Source organism: Miniopterus natalensis, chromosome 1, assembly GCF_054644295.1.
Source record: "Miniopterus natalensis isolate mMinNat1 chromosome 1, mMinNat1.hap1, whole genome shotgun sequence".
Classification (NCBI taxonomy): Eukaryota; Metazoa; Chordata; class Mammalia; order Chiroptera; family Miniopteridae; genus Miniopterus; species Miniopterus natalensis.
In genome coordinates this window covers 3,693,987-3,716,691 of record NC_142081.1, presented here as the reverse complement: position 1 = coordinate 3,716,691, position 22,705 = coordinate 3,693,987, and the positions used below count along the sequence as shown (strand labels likewise).

The window sequence follows — 22,705 nt, the reverse complement described above, 5'->3', positions numbered from 1 at the left end:
GTCACTTAACTTCTCTGAAGCTCAGTTTTCTCATGTGTAAAATGGGGCCAATTATGTCTGTGTTTAGTGAAACGTTCCCCTTGTTTCTATCACCCCTTTCATGTTCTGTTTTTCTGCGTACAGTTGACCCTTGGACAACACAGGGGTTAGGGGTGCTGACCCCCTCGCACAGTCACAAATCTGTACGTAACTTTGGGTTGCCCCAAAACTTAACTACTAAGAGCCTATTGCTGGCCAGGGGCCGTACAGATAAGATAAACAGCCGATTAACGCATATTTTTATATTACATATCTATTATATTGTATTATTACAATAAAGTAAGCTGGAGAAAAGGAACTGTTATTGAGAAAATCGTAAGGAGGCGATAATGCCTTTACAGTATGCACTGAAGAAACTCTGCATACGGGGGGACTAGCCCAGTTCAACCTGTGAGTCAAGAGTCAACTGGCGTCCTCACTGTCTCCCATCCCACCTGTTGTACTTACTTTTTAGGATTTTGTCTGTTGCGTTCTCTGCTGAATCCTGGGCATCTAGACCGGGGTCTGGCACCAAACGCATGCTCACAACATTCTTTCTGGCGGTGGGCGGGGGGCGGGGGGCGGGGGGGCGGCGGGAGATGCTGTTAAATTGGACCCACCCCAGAGGACTGTCAAGTTTGCGAAGCAGGCAGCATGGTGCCTGGTGGAGAGTGTGCATCCAATAAATATCAGCTAATTACGATTATTCTGTCTAATCTGCAGGCCCGCTGCGCCCAGATCAAGCCGGGTAATGTATGCCGAGGCACGCGGGGCGCGCCGTGCCGGGGCCGCCAGCCGCCGCATTAGGACCCTCCGCTGCCGGGGGGCCCGCGCCCCAGCTCCGTGCTCTCCATCCGCACAGCACCTGGGCGGGAGGGGGCGCTGGGGGGACGCCACCTGAGGCGCGGCCGGGGTGGGCCCGCAGGGGGATGACGGCCGAGCGGGAGGCAGGTGCGGGGCCTGGGTCCCGGCGGGGGTCTTTCCATGACTCCCCAGGAGCGTCCCGCAGTGGACGGGGTCGTGACTGTGTCACGCTGGACACACGTGCCTCATGTGCCTGGGCTAAGGTTTATGGATCGACTTTACCTTTCCTGTCTCGGGAGCCGGCAGAGTAGTGTCAGGAGGGTCAGAGTAGAGGCCTCTGGCTCTGGGACGCTGCTGGACACCAAGGACCTCCTGGCGCGAGCCGCGGCCGCGTGGCTCGGCTGGAGTGGCGATCCCTGGTCGGGGCGTGTGCGGGAGGCAAACCAATCGATGTTTCTCTCTCACATCGATGTTTCCCTCTCTCTCTCTCTCCCTCTCCCTCCCTCCCTCCCTGTAAATACCAATAAAGACAAACAAAAGAATCCCACAGTATAGACGCCCCATTTTGGAAAGTGAATCCTTTACCTGGACTATACTTGGACTGCTACTTCCCAGGACACTTGTTGAGCTTTGATGCCACGTCCAAAGTAGAACAGATCCCAGCCGTGTCCTCCTTGAGGCCCGTCTGTCCCTGAAACCCTCGGCTGGGCTGAGCAGGAGCACGGCCGTCATTCCGTGTGGAATCGGGTTGGGTGGGCGCCAGGGCAGGGGCAGGGCAGGGTCCGGGCTGGGTGGGAGCCGCTTGAGCGACTGTCCATAGTGCGATTCACCCTCACCTTGGAGCCACGGGGGTGTCGCCGTCCTCAGCACAAGTCGGGGCACAAGACAGAGAGGCCAGGTCACGTCTCTGCAGTTACACAGCTCATGAGTGCCTGCTGGGGTGGAACCTGGTCTGTCTGTCTGTCTAGCACCACGGCTCGGGCGCCGCTGCAGAGGGAACAAAGATTTGGGCGAGGGGCTCAGAGGCGGGACTGGGAGGGGCTTTAGCTGGCTGACTTGGCTAGTTTTCCTGGGGGTGGTGGCCCAGGGCTTCGACTGTAGTACAGATCCCGATGCCACCCACCCGGTCAGGGTTTGAGACTGGGTTTGGGGGCAGGTGGTGTAGTGTGCACACGTGTTCTGACCATGTGCCTGTGAGCATAGGGACAGCACCCAAGGGTGTAGGTTCGAGTCCTTGTACCAGCGCCCGGTGGATACCTCTCAAGTCAAGCATATATTTAATTATCCACCTTGACAGAGGCCCAGCAAACCACTGGCCCATAGAAACTTCTTAAAGAATATACATACAAGCGATAAAGTTTTATATCTGTAGGAGACGGGGCGGGGACACAGGAGACTGGGAGTCATTAGTTGAGGTAGGGGCAGGAAGGGTCTTGGTGCGGCCAGGAACGGAGGTGGGCGTGAGGCTGGGTACTGTGCCTTCTTTCACAAGTAATGAAATGTGGGAGCGAGCCGTGAACGATGAGGGGACCAGGTCAGGGACCAAGGGTTGTGATCAATTCTCCACAACCGCGGGGCATAGAGCAAGACTGGAGCGGTTTGTGGTTGTTAATTTTATTATTACAAACAAACCATGTAATCAAGGCCTCGAATAGAGCGATTGTGAGAGTTCATTCTGGACAAAAGACAGTGATTAATCCAGGTCTGGTAAGCTGACATTTGCAAACAACAAGGTCTAGGCACACTGAGGTTTCTGTGCCAGGGAAATCTTGGCGGTGGGGAGGGACTCTGTGGAGAGGTATGGGAGGGCTTGGGGGTGCCCCTGAATAGTTAATAATGAATCCATGCATGAATCGAAGCAAAGAGGCCGGGCATGGGCCAGCGGGGAGAATGGCCTTTGAACAAGGATTACGAATGATCTGGGTCACCTCAAGCCCCCAAACTCAACACGTTCCAGGCTGTTGGGACTGGGGAGGAAGCATATCCACAGGTATGTAGAACGGTCATGGGTGTTGGGCTGAATGGTGGCTTCAAGCGTATTTACTGTGTAGTTAAAAATGAATTAGATCAGGAAGAAAACAGATGACCAAACGAAAGGGGACCCCCAAAGACTATGTATTATGAATTATGGATTAAGAATATTCCGCTTAGGTACAGTTGAGGGCTATTTCAAACAGAGCAAAAGAAAACTCTTGCCTCCGTGGACAGGAAGCATTAGTAGAGAACCAATACTTTTTTGGGGCACCTTGTATATAATTTATATTAATCAATATTTTTGTTCTGGGCTCGTCCTGAGCTCATGTGTGTGTTGTATTTAAGAAATAAGCAAAATCAATTCAAAAAACAAGTAGGAAACAGTAATGAGACTGCATGTGGACTCAGAGATTATTACCCCAACTCTGCAAGGCTGAGTCCATGGGAGAAGACCTGGGCGGGTCCATTGTAAGAAACATCAAGACAGATGCTTGTAATCCTTGCCATTTTTGTTTTTGATTTGGGTGGTGAATTTGTGCATGTTTATTGTAACAATGAAATTAATAGATGAGAAAATATGTACGATGAGGGCTATGCTCGGTCCAGTGGCGAGACCAAGACTAATTAATCCTGTGCTTCTCCCCTGATGGCCATTACAAACACCGAGGTGGTTTGATCCTAAATTATCTGCCTTGCATTCCACAGAACGGAGGCCCCGGAGTGGGTCTAGCAGTGCGAATCTTGGCTGTGACCTCTGAGAAACGAGCCAGGAGCCAACCAACAGGAGAGATGGTGAGTGTTTCAGGGTGGGGGGCCGGGTGATGGGCGTGTGTGCGTTGGTGAACCTGATCGGGCAGAGTGAAACCAAAGATGGCCAAGCGCGAGACTTGTCTCCGCTGGTGAGACTGTCACGAACCAAGGGTGATGGATCCCATTGGGCGTAACTGTCACTCAAAATAATCATAATAAAACTGTGCTGTTCTCTGTGTGAGAAAAGAGCAAATGAAAGAAATAATTATATATATACAGGGTTTCCCCCAAATTTACATGCACTTTGAATAATTATAAAGGCAGTGTTTTTTAAAATATACTTCATTTTCAGAATGGAGCTATCAGCTGTTAAAGTGTGTATACATTTTTTGGGGCACCTTGTATACATAATTATATTAACTTTATGTGTATATGGATAACTATATTATACATATATGTAACATATGTTAATGTAAACATAAATGTTATGTTTTCCTGGGTTGAATGGTGGATTCATGTATGTTTATTGACTTATTAAAAATTAATATATGTTGTACACCTGCAACATAATATTGTATGTCAACTATAATCAAAAATAAATTAAAAAAATAAATACATACATAAATCAAAGAAAGTTAAGCATGGACAATGTATCATGGCCTAAGATTTATGATTGCACAATTCTGTAAATTGGAAGGACATTGATACAAAAATATCTACCCTATTTGATTGATTTTAATAGCATCATACCATTAATTTATACACTAAGTTTTAAATAAACACTTTCCTATTGATGACCTTTAGGCTGTCAAATCAGTGCGAAAGGGGCACATAGAGAGACATAAGGTACTGATAATTTTTTATTATATTATCATTTTTTTCAATTACAGTTGACAGATATTGGTAATTTTCTTTTTGTTGGATGAGATTCATTGGTATTTTTATGATTTTTTTTACAAGGGATACATAAATTTAAAAGCGCTGAGTGTAGACCAATGAGGACAATGGTTCTGACCAAAAAAGAAGCATTAAAAATGATCCAGGGTGTTCGTTTCCTAAGGCGTTGCTTCCTGCCGCTCAAAATGGACACACGGTAGTTTATTTAACCAGACAATATTTATGAGGGTTTTGACTCTTACTGGGTGAATAAAGTATGTAAGGAAAATATAAGTAATAGTCGATGTTGTTAAATCTTTGGCTGGAAATTTCCATAAGTAAGTAAATGAATGAATGAGTGAGCAAATCAATGAACCAAACGAGAGAGGGCAATGGTGGCAATGTCTTGTTATCCCAGATTTAAGATTATTCTAGTCCTGTTTGTCCAAGGTCTATTTAAAAATTGTGTTGGGTAAGGAGAAGGTCACTGTTCTTGTTTTTGCATGATTATGTTTTGGACATTGATTTTGATACCAAAAATAAATAATTACATGAATGTCTACAATACAAGAAAGGCCAAAACATAGACTGGCGAGGAGAATGACCCCGGGATTAAAGGATTATCGTTAATTTAGTTCTGTGCTCTTGACTTCCAAGCAGGAACCTCGCCCCTTTCATTCCCTTGACGTGCATCGTTTATGTAGACGTTTGTCCAGGGATAAAGACCCAGGCTGTTCACTTTCTGAGCGAGGAGCGCAGAGGGAGATGCCAGGTAATGTTGGACTTGTGGAGTGAGAGACTGGACTTATCTTTTAGAAATGATCAAATAAAACCGAAAAGTAGCAGCTTGGTCTAGTGATCAAAAATGGTGATTAACCCCATTCGGCTTCATTAGAGTAAGTGCTAGGCTATTACCACAGAGCACAGGGTAAAAAGGGGCGCAGTCCAGTAGAACTTTCTGCGAGGGCGGACCATTGATGAGTGTGTGTCATCAAGCAAAATTATTACTAATATGTTTTTGAAGCATCGAGTCCATTAAAAAAAAGTGCAGGCATTAATTTCTAAAACGGGAAGGCATTTACATGAGTAAGAAAATTGCGGGGGACCCATGTTGAGTCTGTCAGGTGGTAAGAATTATTAACCCTGTTTATTCATTGAGTTCAATAACAACAAAGATCTAGTTGGTTATCTCTGTAAGGAGTGAACAAGTTGAGAGAGGTTAGTTTTAATCAGAGTTTTTGACCGGTTTATTTGGTGTCCATATAAAGGATATAAAGTCTAGGCTCCAATCTATAGTTGAAGGTTCGCAGGTAAATTCATGTTATATTGTTTTAGTTTGGGCCGTTGGTGGATTTACTCTTGTTAATTGTCTTCTAAAAACTATAGGATTTAATTAACCCATGTCTAATCTAATTAAATAGTAAATAAGCAAATAGCTAAATACATGAAGGAGTCACGAAAGAGCACTGGTGAAATGTGTGAACGTGCGATTAGCCCAACTGTGACCGAGCGAGGGCCATTAGACCAGGGCAGGGCCTCCTCGCTGGCTCCTTTACAGCTGCTTAACGTTTCCTTTGGTTTTTCCCCACCGCTGATTTATACATCCCGCCGCTGCTCAAGATTTAGGTTCCTAACCTACTGAGGGAACACAAAGAAAGATGGAACATTGTTAATGGTGTCAGATGAGGCATTCTGGGAATTTTTGGTTACATGTTTAAAGTTTTAATACATTAAAGAAAGACTAAAGAAGGCGGGCCCAGCACGGCCGCGATGAGTGTGGGTTTGCCTAAAGAATATTGATTGACCCCTGACCCTAACCCTCACCCCTACCTCAACCCTGACCCTGACCCTGGACCTGGAAAGAAAAAAAAAAAAGAAGACTATTGATTGACCCCATGTGGGCATCAGTGAGGCCCACAGCAGGAAGAGATCCTGTTGATTGGTTCGGGGAGAAATTAAGCAGATGGCAGATGTTAGTTCTTGATTTAGGGTGATTCACTGATATTAAGCAATTTTTACTCAATCAATGAGTGAATCAATAAACAAATGTATAAACGAGTAAGAGAAAATCGCCCGAAGCCTAGGCCAGTGTGGAGCCCTGGGGAGACCCCGTGACTCTGAGGTTCATTATTCAAAACGTCATTTCCCGCCTGATGGGGCAGGAGCCTGGAGCTGAGGTCAGGAGCTCAGGCCGCCTGCCCTTGGCCGTGGGGAGCCTGGGACGGGTACTTTGCGTAGTGGGTCAGTCCATGGGCAGATAAGGGGACACAGGGAAGAAAGAGAAACGCGGGCTAGGCAGTGGCCAGCGGGGAGAGTGTCTGAGATGCACACGGTCCTCAGATGCTTCCCCAGGAGCTGGTTTTCCATCAGCGAAGAGTCGGGGCTTTTACCAGGTTGATCAGAAACCTGGGAGATGTACGTAAGAGCGGGAGCTGTTTCTGGGTTGGTGGTGGTGAATTTTATTAAGAAAAGGGAAACAAAATCTACAGTCAATTAGAGAGCTACCCAATTAAAGATGACCAAGGGATGGCCCAATGTGAAGGGAGCTTTATGATTAAATCAGTTCGCAATCGGTGTGGTTTTTGAAAACACCTGTAGTTGTTTTTCTGTGGACCGGTGTTCGTGTTATTTAGGACTCTCTCCCAGGATACGTAGGCTTATGAAGATTGATCATATTATTCTAAGTGAATGAAACAAGAGATTGTTTCAAAAGAGGGCAAACAATGAGGATACTATGTCATTAAAAAAGTTCATTAATCTCATTCTTCTGTCTGATGTCCATGTACCTAAAGGGTATTGGGCTCTGCCCACTTTGGGTAAAGAGCATAGAGACACTTGCCTGTGAAACTGTTTTAGATCATTTTGCATTTGTTTTTTAAAAAGTGAAAATAGGAGCAAGTCATTTCATGAGTAAATAAAAAAAAATAAACAAAGAAATGAATAACTTCCTAAAGTAGGGTCAGGCATGGATCACTGATGGAAATATGTCAAGAAACAAAGATGTATATTTACCTAATTCTTATGAGGGAGTGCCCATATCCAAGATAAACCAGGCTCTTACCTGTGGAACCTGCATGTGCAGGTTTAAGACAGAATTTGGGATAGGCACAGTTCTTCAGCTGGGATGTAGATTCAGCCATTGTCATGTTGTATATATATTACTAATTGAGTTAAATGAAAAGAGGACCATTCTTGGGCTCATGGGATGTGATGAAAACCAAGGTCTGTGACAAATCTGGTACGGAGAGGTGGGCTAAGTTTTCTTTAAAAACATCTCCTCTACTTGGGTTTTCTAAAAACTGCCTTTTACTCCACAGATTCATTATGCTCACCGATTTACTCAGTTGGCACCTTGGTTGTCACTTCTGTGGAAAAGGGGCCAAGGGACTCATGTAAGTAATGTTCATGTTCTTGGTCTGCAGGTGTTTTTCATGTGGTCCATGGGTTATTTCAGAGGAATGGAGTCAGGATGTCATGCATGGGATGCGTGGGGGTGGAAATGAACCACCGACCAAGGTTAATCCATTTTAGGACAGCTGAGGCACATTAAAAGCAGAGTTAGAGGGTTTTACATTCATTTTCAGGGTTGCATAATATTCCACTTCATTTTGTGCTACATTGAAAAATATTACCTTGTTGATAAAGTTCTAGGTTGTTAAATCATTGAGAAAGGACCACCTAGGAAGCTAGAAATATTATCAGTGTTCTAATTGTGGGGTAAGATGCCAGGTTCATACTTTTAAAATATGAAGAAATTAAATGAATGTTGAGCACGTAGAGAGTTGGTAAAACCCTTGGGATGGGCATGAAGCAAGATTACTGACTATGCCTGTTTGCAACACGGAGGTCCAGTTAAAAAGAGGCTCATTTATTACCTCTGTGGGAAATAAACCTGTAAATAGCTCTCTGCAGTATTCAGATATTTTTTATTTTTGGGTTTTTGTGACTCTGGAATCAACATTTTATCAGTGAATCCGTGAATGAAATAATAAATAATATATAAATAGTCTAAGTAAAAAAAGTAAAAATAAATAGATGAAGGAAACCGTTGAGCTTGGATCAAGGATGTGTGAACCGTGAGACCAAGAGTGTCGCTGAAACCCTAAACTCTGAGGTCCTTGAGAAAGAGGCCTCTGAGGGGACAGAGCTCAGAGCAGAAGTCCCAGCCATTGAGGGATCTGGCTCTTGGGCCTTTGTAGTCCCTGGGTGGGGGTTGTGTTGATATAAGTGAGTTAATGCAAGAAGCCTAAGAGGTTCACATGGGCCATTTATGAGGGAGTGCCATGAAACAAGAATTATTAGTGATATGTTTGTTTACAGCGAGTTCCCATCCAATAGTAAGACCTGTTGTCCCCTTTGGACGTTAGTGTCCCTGTTGCCATCCAGGCCCGCGGGGGTGGCCGGTGGTTGGTGTTATTAATAAGAAAGAAATGTTTACAAAGACAGATGATTATAAAGCTTGCTGGAAAGAAGCAAGCAGGGGCCAGGGTTGAGAATGTGACATATGACACCAGTCAGGATTAAGCCCATTGTGTTCACTAACTTATTTAAAAACCAAAGCACATGAAAAGCGAGATAGTCAGTGATTTCTGTGGGTAGTGAGCCTGCAGGCAGTTGTTAGTATTTTTGGTTTTCAAGTGAAAGCAATTATACACTATTATAAGTTAATGAGTAATATGATTATGTCTCCAACGGTTACCTAAGGGAGGGCAAGTGGTGGGCAGTGTGGGGCATGTCATGTGAAATGAGGCTCATCCTCGGGTTCATCAAATTAGTTAAAAATAAGAATGAAAGAAGTCAATAAAATAAGGTGTATAAATCTTGGGTAATGGTGAGTTTAGGAAATGAACCAAATTTATAATTAATCTGATACTGCAAGACTAACTTCCATTAAAAATATCTAACTCTAGGCTGTTTCTTTCTTTTGCAAGTTCATAGTGTTCCCACGTGAACACACCACAGATGATTTCATCACCCTCCCAGGCTCACGCTCTTGGCTTCTGCAAACTGGGTAAGGAGAGAAGACACCCAAGTAAGTACAGTAACAAGAGCTCATGCTCCTGGGTTGGCCGGTTGGTTTCTGCGCGTCGCTTGAATTTCTCAAAGTAATAAATGAAAATGTTAATGAGTAAAACCAAAGAACAGCAGCCTAGACCCCCATTGGGATCCCTGGTTAATCTGATTCAGTACAACTAACACCCAGTGAGAAAGCCCAGAGGTGTTTCCTCCGGTCAGGGCCGCCCCCGCGGTGCTTTGTTTTCGCCTCGCAGGCCATTGAAGCGCTTCTCTGTTGATGAAAATTTAGGCCAAGTCCCTGCGGGGGACACGAGGAAGGTGGGCAGACTCGGCAGTGGTCCAGTTAGAAGTAGGCTTACGATGCAACCTGGGTCTTCATTACATCATCTTTAAAGACAGAGAGCCAAGAAAGGGACCAATGGAACCGATGCGCAGCAAGGTTGTTGATTGATTTATGTGTGCAAAAAGCGCGCGCGCACACATGCACACACGCACGGCAGAGAGCCCTCATCTATCCGCACTGTGGGGTGTGGGCATTTGGACAGTTTTTAATGAGTTAAGGATGTTGTACTTGGGCTTTCTGATTCATGAGGTTTGATTGTATCACTACTTCTGAATCAGTAAATAAAGGAGTAGATATTGCCTAAAGAATGGAACAAGATGCCCAGTGTAGACCAAGGGTGAGGTTTCTGAGACATGAACTCAGAGTTTTGATGGACCTCTGTAACTTTGAGGTCCATTAGAGAAAAGACATCTAGTTATTTTCTCTGAGGGAGAGGGGCTCACCGTGAAAGTTAGGAGTCTCCGGTCCTTGAGCTTTGGTTCTCGGCGTGCGTGAGATGGACCGTGATGGCCAATGACACAGGCCTGCCATGAAACAGGTTATTATTATTAATTCTGTTGTTTCCCAAAGGAGTTTCTATCCTTAGTAGACCAAGTCTCTCTTACTGTTTTCCCTAAAGGATCTGCCCTATTCCATAAGAGTCTGTGTTGTTTTGGATTGGTGGTGGGTTGCTGGTCATTTGTTTTATTTAAAAAAGGAACAGATCATTTCCATGAAAAATAATTGTTTAAATACATGCCTCGTTGAAGGAAGACTAAGCGTAGACTAATGTTAATATAGTAGTAGGTATGATCATACCATTTCTGTTTACTGACTGTAATGAAAGAAAAATGGATTCACCAGGTTGCCTCTGTGGACAATGAACATATGTACAGATATTAGAATTAGTCAATATTGTTGTCCAGTGTCTTAGCTTGCATTTATTTTGAATGTATTGTTAAAAGGGAATGAATGAATGAATGAGTTCATATTTGGGTCAGTTATTTAAAAGAAATATCCTTCAATAAATGAATGGATAAAGAAGACATGGTACATATATACAGTGGAATACTACTCAGCCATAAAAAAAGACGAAATATTGCCAGTTGTGACAACACGGATGGATCTTGAGAATATCATGCTAAGCAAACTTTAAGGGCCATATTGATTTCATTCATATGTGGGGTATAAAAGTGAAACAAACAAATGAACAAACAAGAATGGAAACAAACAAATCTCATGAACACAGACACCACTATGGTGGTTTTGAGAGGGAAAGGGGGTGGGGGATAGGAAGGGTAATGGGTCAAATACATGGTGATGGAAGAAGATTTCACTTTGCGTGGCAGGCACACAATGCAACGTACAGATGATGTGTCGTAGAAATGTACACTTGGAACTGATATTATCTTTTGAACCAATGTCACCCCAATGAATTTAATTTTAAAAATAGATAAAACTAAAGAAGGTAGAGCGTGAGTCAGTGAGTAGTAGGTGCCATGAAATGAACATAGGGATTGATTCATTTTAGATGAATGAAAAGAAAGGAGACTTACCTCCCTTTGGGCAAAATGCTCGTCAGCAGTTGCATGAAATGGTATTTCAATTCTGGATTCCTGGTGGGTTTTACTCTTTTTTGTTTAAAAAAAGGAATAAATGATGAAATTATCCTTGGAGTAATTAAATGAGAGAAACATTAGGGAGCCAGTAAACGTATTAATTGGTGTACATCTTGGGCGAATGCTTTTTGGCGCACCCTACGCCATCTGTGAACCCCATCCTCAGAGAAGATTTAGGAGTCTGGGAACCCCGGCTCGGGAGCGAGTGTAGATGGATGGCGATGCTCGTTCCGTCTGTGCCTGCTGCGCGGGGCGGTGCGTTGAACAGTGCTTCCGTGTGCGGTGTGCGAACGCCATCTAGTTGCATTTTTCGGCCTGTTTCCATCCATTTTCCCCGCACCACTTTCTGAGTCGGCTGTCCTTCCCCCACTGTATGCTCTTGCCCCTCTCTCACATATTGACCACCTAGGCTTTCTCGCCTGTTCCGTTGACCTGTGAGTCTGTTTCCATGCCCGTGCCCTGCTGCTTTGAGTACCGTAGCCTTGTAGTGTAGTTTGCTATCGGGTAGCGTGTTACCTCTGCCTTCATTCGTCTTTCTCAGGATCGCTGTGACTTGCAGTTACGGCTGTTGATGGGTTGATCGTGTGCTTTCTCTGGAGAAAATAAATTGATGTTTAAATTAATCATGAGAACAACAAGAAATGAATAAATAAAACTATATAAATCAATAAATAAATACATCAAGTAGGGTCTAGCCTGGCCTATTGGTGAAATTATGCCATCTAAAAAGTATTTAACTTTATCCAGCACTGCACAAGTGATGCCGTTATTAGAGTGCAGGGAAGGATACTTGTTGCAGTCATTTCCTATTCTCGTGCTGGGCATTAGAGAAAGTCAATAAATAATATGTCAGGCCATTCTTGGGCCATTGGTTAAAACGTAGCTTGCATCAAGGTTTACTATTAATCTCGTGCAGCCTTACTAATATCCCTTGAAAAATGTAACTTTATATTGTTAAGTTCTTTAAAATTCGCTTTTATGCCGCACAAGGGATACATCATTCCTGACTTAATTATTCCCCATTGATGAACATCTTGGCTGTCATGTCTGTTGGTACAAAGTGTTGAATCAGATTTGAGGAATAGTCAAAGTTCGAAGTTCATGGTCTTGATTTTGGGGGTTCGTTTATGAGTTTCAGTATTTCAAAAAACTTAATGGGTACATATTTAAAGAAAATAGAAAGCACCATTGATTAGCAGAGGGTAGTTACATATTATGAACTAAAAGGAAGTTAGATTATAGCAACTCAGCAGAAGGGAGCCTGTTAGGAAAATTAGATGGAGGGCCCGTCCATCACTCTCAGGGGCGATTACTATTTCATTTTGGTTTTGACCTCAGCAAATTTAAATCTTCACATGTGATCCAGGCTATTGACTCTTTAAAGGGAGCATGTAAGAAGGTGACAGTTAGTGTCGGGGGTCTTGTTCTGGAGTAAGATGGTGTGTCCATGGTCATTGTTGTACCGTATTTAAAATGTGGACAAATTAAACAAGGACTGAGCGTGGATCAGCAGCGACCACAGGGTTTCTAAGGAACAGGAATTTAAGTATGCATTGTCTGCCATAGAGATTCTTCATTGATCTCAGCAATTTCAAGGTTCTTACTGGGATTTGGGGGATTTTTATGCGTCCATTTTGTTATTTTTAGTGAATCAATGAATGAGTCAATAAATAAACGGGGAAATGAATGAAGACAAACAGTGCCAAGCCTAAACCACAGACGAGCGTCCTTGAGTGTCTGAATTAAGAATGTTGATTACGCCCGGTAGCTGTGAGATCCATTAGGGAAGGAAAATTACCCTATTATCTCTGTGGGAAATGAGCTTATAGCAGACGTTAGGAAGCGTCAGATCCTGTTTTGGGTCTATTAAAGTTCTTGAGCATAGATTATACTTTTCCAAGTAAACTAATGCATGAATGAAAGCATAAAATATCTACATTAAGGAGGGCGATGTGTCTGTTAAGGTCTTCGGCTCATTTTTTAATCGGGTTGTTTGTTTTTTTATTGTGGATTTTATCTGATTTGAATAATAGCCATTTATCAGATGTATCTTTTGCAAATATTTTTGCCCCCATTCTGTGACTTGTATTTTGTTCTCTTGACACTTTGTTTTGTAGACAAGAAAATTAAGTCCAGTTTATCAATTATTTTTTTTAATGTATTGTGCCTTTGATGTTTTTTTTTAAAAACGTCATTCCGAAACTCAAGGTCATCTAGATTTTATTCTGTTATAGGACTTTTATTGTTCTAAATTTTGCATTTTGGTCTATGATCCATTTTTTAAAAGGTTTTAAAAATTGATATTTATTGAATTTCTTAGGGTGACATTGGTTAATAAGATTATATAGGTTTCAGGCGTACAATTGTGCAGTGCATTATCTGTATATTGTATTGTATGTTCACCACCAAGTGAAGTCTCCTTCCATCACCATTTATCTCCCCTTTACTTTCTTTTACCTCCCTTCCCCTTTCCCTCTGGTAGTCACCATACTGTGTCTATGAGGGTTTTTTCTTTCCTTAATCCCTTCACCTTTTTCACCGAGTTCCCTAAACACATTGATTTGTAGTAGTTCTTAAACATGCCTTTGAAGATACGGACTCTTTAAATATATCAATCCAAATACTGATGATCCATTACGAGTTCATTTTTGTGAAGAGTACAAGGTCTGTATTTAGATCCCCCCCCATTTATATACCCAGCTGTTCTAGCACCACTTGTTGAAAAGATTGCTTTCGCTGCTTCATTGTATCACTTTTGCTCTTTTATCAAAGATCAGTTGGCTCTCTATTTTCTTGGCTCTCTGTTCTGTTGCATAGATCTGTATGTCTGTCCTTTTGCCAGTACCACACTGTCTTGATTACTGTAGCTTATAGTGAGTATTGAAGTCAGGCTCCGCCAGTCTGTTAACCTTCTTCTTCCACATTGTCTTGGCTATTCTCTTCTATTGCCTATTCACGTAAACTTTAAAATAAGATCAGTTTGTCTACATCCACAAGATAAGTTGCTGGAAATTTCATTAGTATTGCATTGAATCTACAGATCTAGTTAGAAAAAACAGACATCTTGACAATATTGAGTCCTCCTGTCCATGAACATGGAACATTTTTCCATTTATTTAATTCTTTTTTGATTCCTTTCATCAGAATTTTCTCGTTTTCCTCATATAAATCTTGTATATATTTTGTTTAATTTATATGTAAGGATTTCATGATTGTTTTGCTAATGTAAATAGTATTGTGTTTTTAATTTCCAGTTCCGCTTGTTCATGGATGGTATGTAGGAAAGTGATTGATTTTATATATATATTTTCTACACAGGTGACCATGTCATCTGTTAAGAGACAGTTTTATTTATTTCTTCACTAATAGCACATCTCTTATCTTTTTTTTGCCTTATTGCAAGGTGATTAGCTTTATTTTTTGCATATATCTGTACAATTTTCCCAACACTATTTATTGAACAGGCTATCTTCACCCCTTTGTATATTCTTGCCTCCCTTGTCAAATATTAATTGACCATAAAGGTGTGGGTTTATTTCTGGGCTCTCTATTCAGTTCCATTGATCTACGTTTTTGTTTCTTTGCCACTGGCACGCTCCTAGGATAGTTACATTTTTTCTTGTTTGTTTTTGTGATAGGAGCACCAGCAATCTTCTCCCTTAGCCAATTTCCAGTACACAGTATATTATTAACTATAGTCATCATGCTGTACATTAGATCTCTGAACTTATTCATTCTATATAACAGCAACTTTGTATCCCTGACAAACATCTTCCTATTTTCTCCAACTCCCATTCATGATAATCACTATTGTACTGTCTGCTTCAATGAAGTCAACTTTTTTTAGATTCCACATATAAGAGAGATCATGCAGCATTTATCTTTCTGTGTCTGGCTTATTTCACTTAGTGAAATGTCCTCCAGGTTCACCCATGTTGTTGCAAATGACAGTGTGGTTTTTTTAAGGCTGAATGATAGATATTCCACTGCATGTACACTGACTGCAATTTATGCACTCATCTGCCAATTGACACTTAGCTGTTTTTTTTCTAATATATGCATTCAGTGCTATAAATTTTCCTCCATTCACTGCTTGTGCTGCATCCATTTTTTAAAAGAAACAGTGAAACATTTATATAAATGGATATTTGTCTGAGTATATTTGTCATTGAATGAGAAGCAGTTATGGAAAAATGTTGACAATGTGTCGTATGGGAAGTGTTGTAATTGATCAGATTGTGTTCACCAAGTTTTAATAACAATCCCCAAACTGACTCAGTTACTTCTGTGACTAACAAGTAGATAGACACATGTTAGTATCATTCAGGATTTATATCTAGTCTCTTTGCATTCGTAGATGTTGAAGTTGTGTTATAATGAATGAATGAATGAAGTCCTATCACAATTATTTAAAATAAGACAAAGCACAGATCAGTGAGTACCATGATTAAGGAAACAATGATAATGATTAATTTGGGTTTTCACTGCTGATGTTTATATAAAGAAAAATTCCTGGCGTGCTCCCATTTTTGGTAAGAGACATGTGGCTCATTGCATGGAACAGTATTTCTGTCCTGGATTACTGCCTGTGTAGCCATTTGACTTCTTAAATGTAATGAGCACATGGCTAAATCTCCCGTAAGTAGTTAAATAAGTGAATAAGTGAATGAATAAATGAATGTATAAAATAAAATCAAGCATGAGGCATTGAGAATGTAAAATAAGGATTTAAATGTGACCAATTTTGCAAAAGTAACATCCATTGCTATTATCCTTTATTCTGTTAAAACTTAAACTGTAAAGATTTTTTGGTAGATATTGTTCTTATTCTAATGTAGATTCAGCAGTGGCAATTACATTATTTAAAAACAAAGGGGAAACACTGGATTAATGAAAAAGTACCAAAGTTTATTACTATCCAGTTCCCCTTTATTCACATAAACTAAAATGTAGGTTAATTCTACTTTGTCATCCACAGAACTGCTACAGGACAGCAGCTTTTTCGTTTTCTGAGAAATAAAATGTTGGCAGTTAGCTCTGTGGATTAAAGCCCTAGTAAGTAAGACTCAAAGATGCCCCCTTGGTTGGAATGTTTTGTTCACAAGCGCTTAGTGGTTCCGCAAAAGAATCAATCACTATAATAGAAATCAAAAACCTAACTGTGGACCAGTGATGGGAATATGTCGTGAAATAAAAATTACATTTAATCTAATTTGGGACAACTGAGGAAATTAAAAACCACCATCATTTCATTCATTTTTCAGACCAATTGAATATTACATTTGATGTTTGCATATTGTGTCGTCCTGGCTGAGAGCCACGCGTGTGGCGGCCCGTAGCCGACGGCAGGTTCGGCGTTTGAGACAGGATTTAAGAGGGTGGTTTCACCACTTCCCACGGGCCCATCTTTCAGACGTGGCCTCACTAAATGAAGGGAAGCCACAGGAGGGCGGGGGGGGACATGTGGCTTTGTGTGAAGCTTGGATGTAAATTATGTAAATTGACGACACGTGTTCTCTGAGGTCCACTGTAAGCAGAGGCTCGTCTATCTGCTTTATGGCAGAGGAACCACTAACCGCGGCATTTCACGAACGTATTGTTCACGGGCCAGTGAATCTCACTGACCGAGAGCCTGAAGGAACCGGCGTGCCGGACCGATGATGATTGCCATGGGGTATCTGAAGGAGTTTTGATTAAACCCGTAAGCAACTCTGAGGTCCACCGGAATGACTCCGTGCTACCTTGTGCTTGGGCTTTTGTGATTCCTGGGGATGGATTGTCATTTTTCATATAAAATTGACCCCAAACTAAATAAAATGTATTAATGAATGAATAGAATAAGACAGGACAGTCACCTATTAAGAAGTTTAATGAAACGTGGATTATTATTAATAGTTGGCAGAGACTCGACTTCCAAAGATTGAATGGCAAAGGGTCCTTTTCCTCCAAAAGGAGAATATTCATCATTATTTGTACATGAACAGTCAGAGTTTTTGTTCTGTATTGGTGGTGGGTTGCTGACTGATTGTTTTATTTAAAGAAATGGAAACACATTTACTCATATAAATAATTGGTTCAATAGCCATGTAGTTGAAAGCCAAGTGCAGAGACCAATGATAAGAATGTTTTATATGACAAAACTCACAATTAACCTTTTTACTGATTATTAAGACATGAAAACAGAAGGAAGTCCATTATTCTTGACAACAGTGTTCCATGTTTTTATCTAGTAAATAAGATCACAGATACCAATGTCTTCGTATAAGAGAGAGGAGGTATAATTTTATATCTTAATCTACTTTTAAACAGTCAGCAAACCACAGACCAATTATGAACATGTGTTGACGTGAGGATAGCGATGGATTCATCCTGGTTTCCAACAACACACATTCTAGGAAAAGTTCTAGGCTCTGCGATTTCTTGAAAGGTGGACCTAGAACTTTACAAGTTACAGTAAAATGGTGTTGAACCACTTTGGGTCTTTAGAAAAATGAGAACATGGTATTATTTCCTGAATCATAAAATAAACCAGTGAATGAACCGATAAATACACATAGTTAGGATTGATGAAATTTTACCATGATCAAATTCAACATGTCTCATTCTGTACAGATAGAAAGATATTTTGGCTCTCCCTATGTAGGTAGCAAGTAAAGTCAGAGGTCTTTAATTGTTACAGTTTTTATTTTGTATTGAACAATGGTGTTCATATTATTTATTAGTATAATTTAAGTAAGTAAACAAAAGATTGCTATTGCTGGGAAAATGATGACTTTGTCATGTGAGGTAGGGTTTATGATTAATCTAGCCTTTCTGACAAATTTTAATTGAAAAAGGCTAACTCTGTCTTCATTTTTAAATATAGGCTAATTTTTTCCTTTATGGAATGAACGTTCTCTCCTGGTGAGGACCCTGGCTGTCACTTCTGGGACTAAAGAGCGTAAAGACTGGAGTAAGTAAACATCAATTCTAAGCATAGATAGGGGTTATTCATGGGCGCCCACAAAATTATTTCAGTAAAGTGGATAGCTAAATAATAATATGGAATTAAGGGATGTCAGTCATGAGCCCATGATTCCAATGTCACGTGAACTGAAACATGATTCATTCGACTCAGCCCCACTGAGGACCGTCAGGAGAGTCATGGAGAGGGCATCGCGCATATTTTCAGAGCAGTTTAGCTTCTCACTGCAATTCTTGCCACATTTGCCTAATGTGCTCCTTCATTGATCACCATCTCAGTTGTTAAGTCTCCCAGGGTAGAGCATCCTTGAAGATGACAGATGTCGGGTTTGTCCTGTGTGGGCTGAGATGCCAGGTCTGTGGCTCCTGCTCACACCACCTTTAATAAACGGCCCGGTCCAGCGCGGTGGGCACAGGCCTAAGTAAGGGGCTGCGCTGATGACGGGGCCGACTGACCCCGCGTGCAAGGCAGGCTCGCGCTGGGCACTGCTCGGTCTGTTTGCTCTGTGACAAGGCCAAGGAACAGATCTTGGTTGCGTTTAAGGTTTTCGTTCGCGGTTCTGTGTCATTAGAGTTCATTGATTATATAATTATTATTCATGCATCTGTGAATGGATGCATGTGTTCCAAAAGGCATAAATGCGCGAGGCCACCGAGAGCCGTGCGGGATCAATGATGGGCATTGGTGCAGGATCGGGGGCAACACACCCCTTTGATTGAGGCCCGTGCGACTCGGGGCCATTAGGGAAGCAGAGCCAGTCAATAGTCCCTGCAGGAATGACCTAATGGGAGAAGTTAGGGAAATTCAATAAACTTGTTCCGGGCTTTTGTGATTCATGGCCATGGATTTGTTGTTTCGGGAGAGTCGATGCGTGAGGCGGCGCAGACATGTCTGTGAGCGGCCGAGGCGGGGAGAGCCCCGCAGCGCTCGGGTTGGGGTCGGCGTGGGGCCCCTCGCGCGAGCAGTCGGCGCCTGTGGCCGACAGGCAGCGCTCGGCCTTTCTGCTCTTTGCTGTAATTTCGTCTCATATTAGGGAAGGGGCGGGGCTTGCGTCAGTCAGTAGCCCATTAAGTAGCCACCCAATTGATGGATGTTCATATGGGCGGAGATTCGGATTCATTATAGATCTTCATATTTGTGTATGCGGCGGACATGATAGTGTTTATTATATTATTTAAAGTAAGAATTTAATAACAGATTAATTTTTAAAAATTGCATTTTTGAGCCAAAGTATGTTTGTTACCCAAAGTGTGTTGTTAAACCCTTAAAAAAATCGAAATCGAGTCTAATTCTGCTGTTTCCTCTCCAGGGTGGCTGGAGGACAGCCAGATTGTCGTCGTGAGCAGGGAGCGTAAAGACGAATATATATGAGTCCCTTGGTTTACATTGCATTTGGAATGTTTGCTCATGGGCGTTAACTTCAGAAATTTAAAGTAATCATTCTAAGCTGCCTACATGAAATAAATACAACACTCCCAGCGCAGGCCAGTGAAGGGAATGGGTTATAAACCAAAAGTGATGTTTAATCGAAATCAGTGCAGCTGAGGTCATTGTCAAGACGGTGGAAGTTACTGGATCCCCTCGAGGAGCAGTTTAATGCAACCGGGGTTGTCTCCCGCGTTCTCACATGCGTGAAGCGGGCGGGTAACTCTTTGGGGGCACGTGACTTGCATTGAACCGTCTTTGCCACGTGGGCAGGTTCAGGGACAGAGGGCCACACAGGAAGACGCTGAGTGGCACGCGGCGTTGCTGGCCCCCCGCGCCATGACCCAGACACGGACTTTATTAGCTGCGTGCGACAGAGCCTAAAAGCCAAGGGTCTGGTTTGTAGAATTTCCTAATTGTACCATTATTTGTGATTCAGAAAAGTAGTGAGTTTTTAAAAGTTCCCTGCCTGGAGCAGCGATGACTGTCACGGGGCCCCTGAGGCAGGTGTTTCGATTAACCCTCTGAACCGCCGAGGCCCCGCAGCAAGACCCCCCTTCGCCCCTAACGAGCCCACAGAACCTTTTTCTTGGGCTTTGTGGTTTGAGGTGTGAACTGCATCATTATAATAAAATTAATCCGCAAATAAAGAGATATATCAACGAATGAAAAGTAAACGAGACACGTGTACACTACTTTTAAGGCATTTAATGAAACACGGGAAATTATTAAGACAATTTTGAGATTCTCATTCCCAATAAATTAATAGCCAAGGCCCTTACCACCTGAGTAAGGAGCATATGGTCATCTGCTAAGAGTCAATGTTTTGGTTCTGTATTGAGGCAGATTGCCAGTCGGTCATTTTATTAAGGAAAGGGAAATACATTTACATAAATAGTTGATTGAATAAACTCTGTAATTGATGGGGGGAGCATGGAGCAATGGTGAGGCGGTTTTATACAAACACAGTAATGATGAATGCTATCTTTTAATGCAATTTTGTGTAAGCAAACCTACGTGAAAGGAACCAGTGTGCCGTTCTTTTGGCTAATGACATAAGGACATATGTAAATATTATTCAAGGTACTTATGCAGTGTGGGTGGGCTCTCATACATTGAAGTATAATTATAGATGAACAAATGCATATGTTTATATTTCAATCAGCCAACAATACATCCATGGGAAGCATGCAGTTGGGTGTAAACATAGCGATTCACCCTGTTCTACACACTGATCCTTATAGGAAGACAGAGTTCCTAAGCCTTTCCAATGGTGCATGTAGACAATGGCAAATAATAGCGTTTTGGTTCTGTTTTGACGGTCGCTTATACTTTCTAGAATTCTTTTAGAAAAACGAAGAGATGGTCTTCCTACCCCAGAGTAGTGAAATCAAGCAAGTGGCTGAATAAATATATTAAGTAGGGTTAACCTTGGGCCTTTGGTGAGATTGTGCGATGAATGGAATCCCCCATGTGTTCGATTCTGCTGAAAGGTCAACACAAAAGATGATTTTGGCTCTTACCTATGTGGGCAGCAAGTCCAGACAGATAGTCCTAATAATTGCTGTTATTTTCTGTTTGTAGCTAGATTCACTGGTGTTCATTATGTTACTTAAAATACAAAATTACACGTGTTCATAAATATGAGGTAGTGCTCTCTCTTTCCAGATGTTGAGAATAGGTTGGGAGGCTTTTGATGATCGATCCTTTCAAATAGCTCAACGTGGACTGATTCTTTTTAAAATTTGTCTTTTACTCCTCAGAATGAACACACTCTACCAGATTTAATTATTACCCGTGCTGACGATCTTGCTTTTTCCCTCTTTGGGTAAAGAGAGATCAATGTAAGTAGCAATCAAGCCCATGTTCCTACCCGGGGCGTGGCCATGCTCTGCGATGCTCTGCAGACTAAATGGCCACTTACTCGAACGGTGCAGGGCCGGCCGGGCCTTGGTCGATGGTGAGGGTGTGTTATGGATTCAGAATTAGGATGAATCCATTAGGACACAGGTGTGAAGGGCACTCCAGGCCTTCTCAGAACATCTTAATGTTCCACTTGATGTTTGTGCCTCAGTGGAGTAAAATGCTGCTCCGCTGATGTTGTTATAGACCCTGAACCTCTTGAGGGGAAAACATAAGAAAATGGAACATTCGTCTTAGTTTTCTATGAAATGCTACTTCACTGCACTGTATTGAAAATATGGCAGTTGAACGAAAGAGGCCCAAGCACGGCATTGATACGGTGCAGGGAAGTGGGCGCTGGGTGCGTGGCCCGAGCCGGGTGCCCCCGAGCGCCGTGGGAGGCGCAGGTTCACAGGCGTGCTCCCGAAGGAGCTGGGTCTTAATTTCTTAATTCACCGATTGTTTTGTTATTAATAACCCGCTGAACAGGTCAAGAGCTATGTATTAACTGAACGCACAGAATACCGAGCCTGGATCGATGATGAGTGTGCGTGGGGCATCTGAATTAAATATTTTGATTCTACCCAGCCTGTCACTCTGAGGTCCACCGCATCCTGGGAAATGTGCTTCCAGAGGACGGTAGCGAAGTTCAAGCGTGTGTTCCTGATCGCTTGCCCATGAATATGGATTAGATTATTTAAAGTAAATCAACACATGAATAAAGTATAAATAAACAGGAGGATGACACCTTGTTTAATTATGAAAGGAGCAGTGAGCCAAGGGTCATTGTTAAAACATTTCTGAAATTTTGAGTTCAAATTAAGCAGACTTGCGGCTGCTCCCACTTTGGGTGCAGAAAGACAAACGAGAACATCAGTGTTGTTTTCCGGGTTGGAGACGAGTTTGTGATTCTATGTCTTATTTTAAAATGGGACAAAACTTACATAATTGCATAATAATTAATCCTTAATATAACAAATTCAATATCAATAACAAATTTTGATAAATGAATTAGTATAAAATTATTTTAATATA

At 42.1% G+C, this 22,705-nt stretch overlaps 1 long non-coding RNA gene, 1 other non-coding gene and 1 pseudogene across 2 annotated transcripts in view; all 3 read left to right on the top strand.

Moving 5' to 3' along the window:
* The first annotated feature begins 6,704 nt into the window (after positions 1 to 6,704).
* Positions 6,705 to 22,705, top strand: part of LOC107536496 (uncharacterized) — a 33,721-nt gene continuing 17,720 nt past the window's right edge. Inside the window, exons 1-2 of the long non-coding RNA XR_015714674.1 lie at positions 6,705 to 7,814; positions 9,354 to 18,331. This is a non-coding gene — a long non-coding RNA (uncharacterized LOC107536496). The remainder of the gene's footprint in view (positions 7,815 to 9,353; positions 18,332 to 22,705) is intronic.
* On the top strand, positions 17,030 to 17,101 carry LOC148094000 (small nucleolar RNA SNORD113/SNORD114 family). The gene has a single exon (XR_015716471.1). It is a non-coding gene; the product is annotated as a small nucleolar RNA SNORD113/SNORD114 family (small nucleolar RNA).
* On the top strand, positions 22,202 to 22,278 carry LOC148093999 (small nucleolar RNA SNORD113/SNORD114 family; annotated as a pseudogene).